Genomic DNA, 10,056 nt, shown 5'->3' with positions numbered 1-10,056 from the left:
ACAACTATTTTTTCCTTCTCTTCGTTATTAATTGGTCAGGATACAGACATAAAAAAAAAAAAAAGTTGAAGAAAGGAGGAATATTTATTTAAACCTTTGTAAACAAAAACAACTCCTCAATCAAAGGGAAATATGGCCCGGTATTTCAGTTTCTTATTACCAAAGGTTTCTTGTAGCATTACATATTTTGCCAAGTGACTTCTCTCAAATCGCAATCACTACTATATTTAATGATTTCTCACTCGTTATTGTTATGATAAAATTCAAGAATTTATCTGTAACGCCCCACTTTTTCAAATCCTAATTTTTGAGTTATAAAATTTTTGCATTAAATGCCTTAAATGCTATGATATGTGGATTAATTGATGAGTGATTAATTACATGATGTCTTTGTAACCTAATTGCGTGTGAGAATTGAGATTGAGTTGAATAGTCAACTTGTGAAAAATATGACGTGGCTATTAAATAGTCAAAGATGGGAAAAATATGACGTGGCCGTTGAAAGGTCAATGCGTTGAGAAAAAGAAGAGAAAGTGAAGAAATGATTGATTGGGTGTAAATATTTGACGCGGAGAAATATAATTATGGGTGAATTATTTTCCTAAGGGATGAGTGAGAATTAAATAGGAGCATTATTTAAATGTGTGGAATTTTCGGCCATTATTATTATTTGGAGAAGAAATCCTATTTTTCTTGGATTTAATTATTTGTTTGGGAGAATTATCCAAATTAAATCCAAAGTCCGATTATTCCTTATTTGTTGGTGGGATTTTCGACCCCTATGACTATTGGAGAAGAAATAATATTATTCTTGGATTTAATTATTTGTTTGGGATAATTATCCAAATTAAATCCAAAGTCCAAATACTCTATAATTCCTACATGGAATTTTCGAACTCCACCTTTGATTTTCTATGAGATTTTTGAGAATCTCATATATTGTGGGAGAATGGATTATTTATTTATTTGATCCCTTATTTATTCTCTTCCATGAATAAATATAAATATGCTAAAATATCCTAGCATATCTTGCCAAATCTAAGAAGATATTGTCATATCCTAATTAAATTAGGATTTGATTTTGAATCTCTTTTGAAGAAGGCAAATCACGCCTATTCATATTAAATTGGGGAGTTTAATTATTATTTTCTTGCTCCGTGATATATTATTCTACTCCGTGAAATATTTGAAATAAATCATAGGCTAATAAAATAGCCAAGAATTTCGAATTCCCCTTATTTCTCCCCTACTTCACGCTAACTTCAACTAACAAATCTCTCCATATCTTCCAAATCTTGATTTATTTAATTATGGGATATTATTTTTGGCACTCTATAAATACATGAGAGATCCTAAACCCTAGCATTCACAAAACCGACGCCTCCCACTCCTCATAATTTTCGAAAATCTCTCCCCACTCTCTCCAAATTTTCTTCAAGTTTTCATCAAGATTTCTTCATCAATTGAGAAGAATTCAAGTTGGAGTTCAAGATTTTATTGAAGAATCAAGGCTATAACTTGTTTCTACCGATTGTTCTTTTGGAAAAGGTACTTTAATCTTTGATCTCCTCTTCTTCTACCGATTAATCGGTGTTCTTGAGTCCACATGCATTTAGATTGAGTGAAGGGGAAATAAATTGATGAATTTTGGGATGCATGGATGTGTGTGTGTGTGGTCGTGTGTGTGTGGCCGTGTATGCGTGTGCGTGCACACCTCGGGAGGCGTGCACATGTGTTGTGATCGTGTGCGTGTGTTGTGTGGGTGGAACACTCATGCGTAACACGATTTAATGGTGAATTTGGAGTTGTTAATTAAATAAAAATGATATGCTAATCATACCTTGATTTTGGATGATGATATTAAAGATTTATCGATGGGAAAAAGGGAAACATGGTAACATGCATGATTTTGAAATCAATGATTGAAACTGATTTGTGATACGCCTAATTTAAAGGTGATACTTCGCGCTCTCAGCGTGATAAACGAGGAGAAGAGAATACTTTCGAGCTAAGCCGACGAGGTGGGCTTTCTTTTAAAATAAGGACATTGTCCTAAACTGATATTGATGAGAATGAGATATGTGTTATCATGCCTTGATTTGTTTTGTCGTGCCTATCCCTCGTGGCTATGCCACTATTGATTTAATCGAATTCGGATCCTTGTAGAGCCGCAAACTCTACTTGGGTTAGTGTACACCAATGTTAGACCGAGTGCTCAGCGTACGGGTTGGCCGGTCTAGTGACCTGGATTGCGGCCGCATTCCTTGTCATGTAGAATGAGGATATGGTAAACGTCGATGTGAAAAATGGTTGCGCGACCGTGATATTTGATAAAGAATATATTTTGGTGCCTCGGGTCTTTCTAAAGTTAAAACCCCGATGGACACTTGAAAATGGCATGATAATTGCTAGTGTTGATAAAACTGTTTTCGGCAATGAGTCCACTGAGTATGATTATAGTACTCAGCCCTGCATGTGTTTTCCCTATGTGCAGGTTGAGCGGTGGCGAGCGGGCGGTGGTGTTGAGTAGGAAACAATATCATGATCTGTTGGAACTATAAGTGTCGTTGTGTCTCCATACATAGTCTCACTTCTTTCTTGGTCGCTTCCGCTATATTATGAAAACTTGTGATGATCTTTTGGTTGGGTTGAATTCTTTTACTTTTCGTGGGAATATGTTAGATACAAAACAGATGAGATTACTTTGGAACTTTTGCTATTTTTGAGCATATTTGGTGATAACCTTTTGTTGGATTTCATTGCTAAGGCATTATTTCTCTCCTACTTATTTGTTCATTAAATGCTTTGGTTAAATCCCTTTTTAAATGGAATCCTAGCCTATGATCTTTGATGCATTTAAGTCCGCCTAGTTAACGATCGCCGCATTTACTATACCCTAGATGGGCGGGTCGTTACATTATCCGTATTATTGTAAGAGACAGATATCTTGTGATCATAAATCTTTAAAAGCTCTCCGAGTCAAAAAGGAGTGATACCTATGCTTAGTACATGATATTATTTGCTTTTAAATGTTTGGATGAGTTAAGATGCATTTGAAAATGGTCACGGGGATTGAAATGTTGATATTATTTGTATTTTAATTAAGCTCTAAAGATCGAATTTTTAACAATCATTAGTCATTTATAAATTATATTTTAAAATTGATTAAAATCTCTTAAATTCTATCCGATATAGACTTGGTGAATATCTCATTTAATCTATATAAGAGTGAATAACTCTCTCCTCATATAAGGCATTTTAAAGAGGTAGGTGACGCATTTCCAAAATCTATCAATTTTTATCTTGTATTCCGTAATTTTACTATTATATCAGAATATCCTCTAACTTAGCGAGTACATAAAAATCTTTTCAATTTTTATCATCAAAATTTCGCTTCATAATGCTTAAAAGGATAACCTATTATTTTGCTCAGGAAACTAAATTGCATACAAAGGTATTAATATGTCTTTGTTTTTTATTTTTTAGAAAAACTTACCTCAAAATGATTGATATAATTGATCTACAGGTTATATAGAATTGGGATACAATTTGATAAGTTAGAAATATTGAGAGAGACTTATACAATTAACAAAAAGTGGAATTGATTAATAAATAGTTAGAATATATTTGACCATTAATCTTTGATTATTCACTATTTTAAAAATATAGTACTATGACTGAATGACTTTATGATATAAACATAAGCATCAAATATCAATGAATTGTACTGGTGAATTCATCGTCGTTATAGTATTATTATCCTCTCATAAATTTTCAAGATAAGTGTCTATTTATGAAATAAATTAATGAAAAGTGATAGTGTAACCATCTTGCCATATTTACATACGTAGCATAAGTTGAAAATAAATAAGAGACTTTTAACCTTTTTTTCATTAAATTTTTGTTACTTTCAGCTGAGAAGTGTAGAAAAAGTCGACACTTTCTTTTTGAGCCATTGCTTTATTATATGGTGGTCCCTTTCCCTTATATGATGTTACTTTCAGCATAGTTTTACGTACTAAATATTTATTAAAACTAGTATATCAAATATGTACTAATCCAGTTTTATTGGATGTGGAGTATATTTTTGAATGTTCAAAACGTTCCTTCTTCGTGGGTAGTTGGGTCAATGACCAATGCTATCTTTAATCGTAAGTCAAGAAGTTGGTCTTTATTTATTTCATTCAAATATTTAATGTATTCTAAGGATTTTAGAGGGATAGAAGCACTGACATTGAAAAGTATTACACAGCTATAATTTATTGCAAATTTAAAAAATTTCAAAATTTTTTTATCAGAGAACTACGTATTTAGTGTTTGGACATTACATTAATATTATATGCAGCCTCTATTTTTCAAGAGTATCATTAACATCCTTGCATATTATAATATTGTTGGAAGGACTTTTGCATTTTATTTGGAATCTAAATATCCTCCGACAATAAGGATTAAGTTTTTTTCATAAGAGAGAACTGTCACTTTATTTACACATACTTTGACAACTTCTATTATTGGAACACAACATAATTGAATGACCAGTGCGCTACTAAAGTAATAGTTCTCTCTCATAAAAAAGAAATAAATCACTCTTATAGTCCGGGGGTATTAAAAAGTCTTAAAAAGTCCAAAAGTCCTTCCATCAATATTATATCAGTGTCCAGGGAATATTTACAAAATATAAGGAATGTGGATGATATTAATGCCATGTCCAGGGCCTAAAAATGTACTCCCTCCGTCTCTTAAATTTTATTACACTTTGTCTGGACACGAATTTTAAGAAATGTAATGGAAATTGAGTTGAAAAAGTTAGTGGAGAGTGAGTCCTACTTTTATATATTAATTATTACCTCCATCCCTGAAAGTTTATCCAATTTTTCCATTTCCGTCCATCCCTCCAAAGTTTGTCCCATTTCACTTTTTACCATTTTTGGTAGTGGACCTCATATTCCACTAACTCATTCTTACTCATATTTTATTATAAAACTAATATATAAAAGTAGGACTCATAATCCACTAACTTTTTCAACTCATTTTCCATTACATTTTTTAAAACTCGTGTCAGGATAAAGTAGGACAATATTTGGGGGACGGAAGTAGTATATAATAAAATGTGAGTTGGAATGAGTTAGTGGAATATGAGGTGTACTACCAAAAATAGTAAAAATGAAATGTGACAAATTTTGTGGGATGAACAAAAAATAAAAATATGACAAAATTTAAGGGGCGAATGAAGTAGCTCTCTTAATTTAAAATGGTTGTAAATTGTTATGTGAATATAAAAGGAATGGTATAAAAAACTAGACCCTCCATGTATAATGGAATGGAATGCGATTATTATTCTCATTCTATTCATTTAATTGGTAGTACTATAGAATGAAGGAGGAAATAAAATAAAAATGCCAAAAAAATTGTTATATTATTTATTTATTCATTTCATTTCATTTTTATTACTCCACTCGTCTCTTAAATTTTGTCACACTTTGACGGGACGCGGATTCTAAGAAATGTAATGGAAAATGAGTTGAAAAAGTTATAAGAGAGTGAGTCCTACTTTTATGTATTAGTTTTATAATAAAATATGATTAGTTGGAGCGAGTTGGTGGAATATGAGATTCACTATAAAAAAATGGTAAACAGTGAAATATGACAAATTTTGTATAATAGATAAAAATAGAAAAATATAACAAAATTTAAAGAAATTCACTTGACAAATTTTGTATGATAAATAAAAATAGAAAAAAATATGACAAAATTTAAAGAACGGATGGTGTATTTCATTATACCAAGAAGGGTATCCATACAGACCATCATTTTCAAATATTGGATTCAAAGGTATAGTGAATGAAGGTGTTTGCCGACTGAATATAAGATGTACTATATTCGAATCATATTTGAAGTGAATTAGTTTCGCTACACATATGTGTTTTATTCACTTTCTTACATAAAATGTACTCCACTATTTTAGGAAAGATGACACATTCTTTCAAATGGTACGGGAGTTTGTACAGTTTTATTTTGTATTAGATAAAGAGAATAAAGTGAGAAAGAATGAATAAAGTAAAAATGAAGGAGTTTCTATTTTGGACGAGACAAATTAAAAAAGAAAATGGGTCATCTTCAATGGAGAGGAGGGAGTAATTATTTAGTAAGAGCATTTCCAATGGCGGCTAGTGGGTCGGCTAGCCGATTGCTGGGCGCTGGTTGGTCCGATAGCCGACCATTACAACCGGCGAGCGGTAAATCGGCGAGCCGATCGGCTAGCCCACGCCTATTCGCGGGCGCTAGCCGATCCGCTGGCGCCATTGTAGGCTCCCGATCGGCTAGCGATCGGGCAGCGCCATTTTTTTGTTTAATTTTCGAAACTCTATATATACGCGATCTGCACGTCATTTTCATTCGCACCACTTGTTTTAACGAGTTTCTCTCTCTCTTAATTTCTGTACAAGAGCAATAACGCGAAATGGAGAACAAACTCCCACTGTACCCGTAGGAGGTGGATGGGGTCCGGTGGGCGGGTACTACAATATGTACCCTTGGCCGCAGATGATGCTGGGGATGGCAGCCAGGGGTAGTAGTATGCCGCAGTGGCAGGGGGTGCAGGGCAGGCAGGGGGTGCAGGGAATGTAGGGGATGCAGATGATGCCGGGATGTATGCCGAGGATGCAGGTGATGCCGGGGTGGTAGCCGGGGATGCCGGGAGAGGGGGAGGGGACGATGTCTATTGCCTCAATCTTGAATTTTTTACTGCTTCTTCCAACACATCGACCCCAACGGAGAATCAATTCACTGGGTTTGAAACTTTCTCCTTGAGGAGTTGGGGATAGATCTCGAGGATGCAGACTCTCCCATTCAAACAGGGGGAATAGGTTGGGTCGGGGCGCACCGAAGAAGAAGAAGAGGGGCAAGGGCAAAGGGGTTGTCGGCGAGTCGTCGCAGCCGGCTGATGACGGCAGTTCGGGTAAGGTACGGAGGAAGTGGACGGATGAGGAGAACGTTGCGCTGTCCAAGGCTTGGGTGAGTGTTTGCGACGATCCCCTCCAGTCGAACAAATAGAGGATCATGAACTTGTGGTTTAAAATAGCAGCATCCTACAGGACATTTTGTCCAGACGGGAAGCCACACAGCGGGGAGGGGTGCCGGAAGCAGTGGGACCGAATTAGGCTGCGGTCTCCTGATTTGCGGGCTTGTACGCCAACAACCTCCGTATGAACACCAGTGGCCAAACTGGCGACGATGTGAGGAGGATGGCGGAGGCCGCCTTCCCCTTGATGGCGGAGGCCGATGGATTCTGAGAAGTTTCGGGAGGGTGTCGATGATGGCTGGCCGAACAAGCAGCGGCTGAACCTCACGGTGAATACAGGAGCAGCGGTGGTTCCCACTCGCTCCCCGACGATGCTCAGGAGTTCCCGTCCCCTCCATCGTTTACTCGCCGCACTCGCCGTGTCACACCTTAACCCTTATAACGTATGCACTTACTATAAATAAATTCAAATTTTAAAATAAATAATCCACACATCAAGTCATCAAGTATATAAAAACACACATATTATATAGTTTCAAAAACCACTATATATCAGGTACAGATTTGAAACATTCTAAAAAGCAGTGGGACCCTCTCATCACTCTATATATTACACATTTATCTACATGCAAAAAAATGATGAGGAGGAGAAAGTTGCCAAAACGCGTCAGCCGCCGATCCTAATAACATATGGAGTTCTTATGACTCACGTCAACCCAAAGGGTTCACTGATATCTTATTCCCGAAAAATATTAGTGGTTTACATGAGCCACAACTCAGTACGTATAAACTTCCCTTTAATTTCACACAAAAATATCAAACACGTCCTTTCACCAACATATATCACCAAAAGTAATAAAATGTCATAAACACTTTAATATTCATATGCACATGACTCTCCGGGATTTCTATTGTATACGACCCGAAGGTCCCTTTTAATTATTTGACCTTTCCACGAAGACTCCTCTTTGCACATTTTCTTTGACCCGTAGGTCCATTATCATTGAATATTAGAACCCAGGGTAAGACTGTCACATATCATCTTTAATCCAATTATGCAAATAATTCTAATGCTATATAAAAATATATCCATAGCACCACTCACATATTCAATATTCCACCATCAATAACAGAGTCACATATAATCAAATTATTTACTTTATTTAACACCTAGCAAAGAAGCACGTAAAACATGTAAAATTAAAAGTGTGATTTATACACACTTACTTCCGACGGATAATCTAACCAAGTTCTGAATTTTTCTCCTACACAGTTTCTTGATCCTTAAATCCGAGAGCTGCAATTCTCTTTCATTTAGTGCATAATTTTACTTTTTAAACTACGTCTCCACCTCTACTCTCTTTTCTGTTTTATTTTTCTTTAGACTATGTTCTATACTATACAACTCGTTCTAATTTATAAGCTTAACTCTAAGATGAACCGACTTAAATCTGTGTATATCAATTAAATCATTTCCTAGATAAATACGTGGCTTCTAAAGAGACCACTTCAAGTAACTAAAACACTAGTCATATAAATTTTTTTAAATATAATCAGAAAGTGAAACTACATATTATATATAATTTAATATTTAATCTATTTCATATGTATGCACACATATTACATTATAATATGTATTTTAATATAATCACGTATCACATATATATATATAGGTTTGTGTTAAAATGACAGCACCTCTTAGAGTAACATCATACCACCAATCCTAGCCAATCATTTGTACACATGGACGAATAATCAGTTGCCATGTGGCAATCATAAAAATTATTCAAGGGTAAATTTTCGCGGACTGCAATATCCAATACGCTAGACTGCAATTTTTCCCGCCTGCAATATCCAATACGCTGGACTGCAATCTATAGATTGCAGTCTAGTGTATTGGATATTGCAGTCTAGCGTTTATAATATTGCAGTCTAGCGTGGTGTCACAGTGTCATTTTAAGAGTGTTGTCATTTTAACGCACCCCTATATATATATATATATATATATATAGGGGAGCATTAAACTACTTTAACCCCTTTAGATACTATTTCCTTTTAAATATCATCCATTGGATGAAAGCAGTGGAGGGTCCAGATTAAAAAATCGAATTTAATCCCGTCCTGCATTATTGGTCTAATTTCGTGCATTACCAGGGTATAATAGTAAACATAAACTGTCTGGAAACGGAAGGTCCGATAATTAAGCGGCAATTTGATAGACCTTTCACCTTCTCGCTCCTCTGTCATTCCATCCATCACACCACGATAAAAAAACTTCCTCTCCTCTTCAACATCCGTCAAACCCTAGCCGCCGCCTTTGAAAACCCTAGGACTTCCGCGACTTCGATTGACACCGTGAAAAGGTTCGACCGGCGACGATTCCGAGTGTTGAAGATCCCGCTGCAGTTCGTGCGCGCCCTCGGTCCACTGTTCATATCGGTGTTCCATCCACGGTACGCTTAAAAAGTTCCAATTTTTAGCGCGATTTCTTAGATAAAATGTGAAATTGTGAGTATTAGATGTTGGGTTATGCAAAATTGGAAGTTTATTGTTGATTTGTTAGTGGTATGTGTTCTGACAGTAAGTTTTGGGGATGAAATCGACATGAAATTGGTGATCTTGTTTTTAATCCACGACTCCGAAACTAAGGTGTTAATTTTGTTGGGTCTGCAGACTAATTTGGTGTGGTTTCTGTGGTTTCTGCATTAATTAGATATTTATCTGCATTATTCGGTTGGATACCAACATTATTGATGTTGGTTGCAAATCTTTAAGCATTATTCAATACATAATTTGAATTATTTGTTTGGATTTCATCATTATTGTTCTTTATTGCTGCTAGAAAAAAGTTTCATGCATTATTTAATAGTCTTGGTGCATTCTTTTGATGTTTTTTGGCATTACAACTGTATTCCATAGCTAATTTAATGTTTGTAGAAGTTGTAAACGTATTTTTGAGATTTTGTAGAGCATTTTTTGCATTATTGTATTGGTCATTAACATTATTATAAAGTCCGCTATGTATATTAGTCAGT

General features: G+C 35.3%; 1 long non-coding RNA gene across 1 annotated transcript; it reads left to right on the top strand.

The window, feature by feature from the left end:
• The first annotated feature begins 1,960 nt into the window (after positions 1-1,960).
• On the top strand, positions 1,961-2,796 carry LOC125206160. Its single transcript, XR_007173908.1, has 2 exons — positions 1,961-2,021; positions 2,495-2,796. It is a non-coding gene; the product is annotated as an uncharacterized LOC125206160 (long non-coding RNA).
• The last annotated feature ends 7,260 nt before the right edge of the window (positions 2,797-10,056 follow it).

The sequence above is a fragment of the Salvia hispanica genome, chromosome 1 (genome assembly GCF_023119035.1).
Source record: "Salvia hispanica cultivar TCC Black 2014 chromosome 1, UniMelb_Shisp_WGS_1.0, whole genome shotgun sequence".
NCBI classification, from domain to species: Eukaryota; Viridiplantae; Streptophyta; class Magnoliopsida; order Lamiales; family Lamiaceae; genus Salvia; species Salvia hispanica.
Note: the sequence above shows the minus strand (reverse complement) of the source record. Positions and strands in the feature narration are given on the sequence as shown.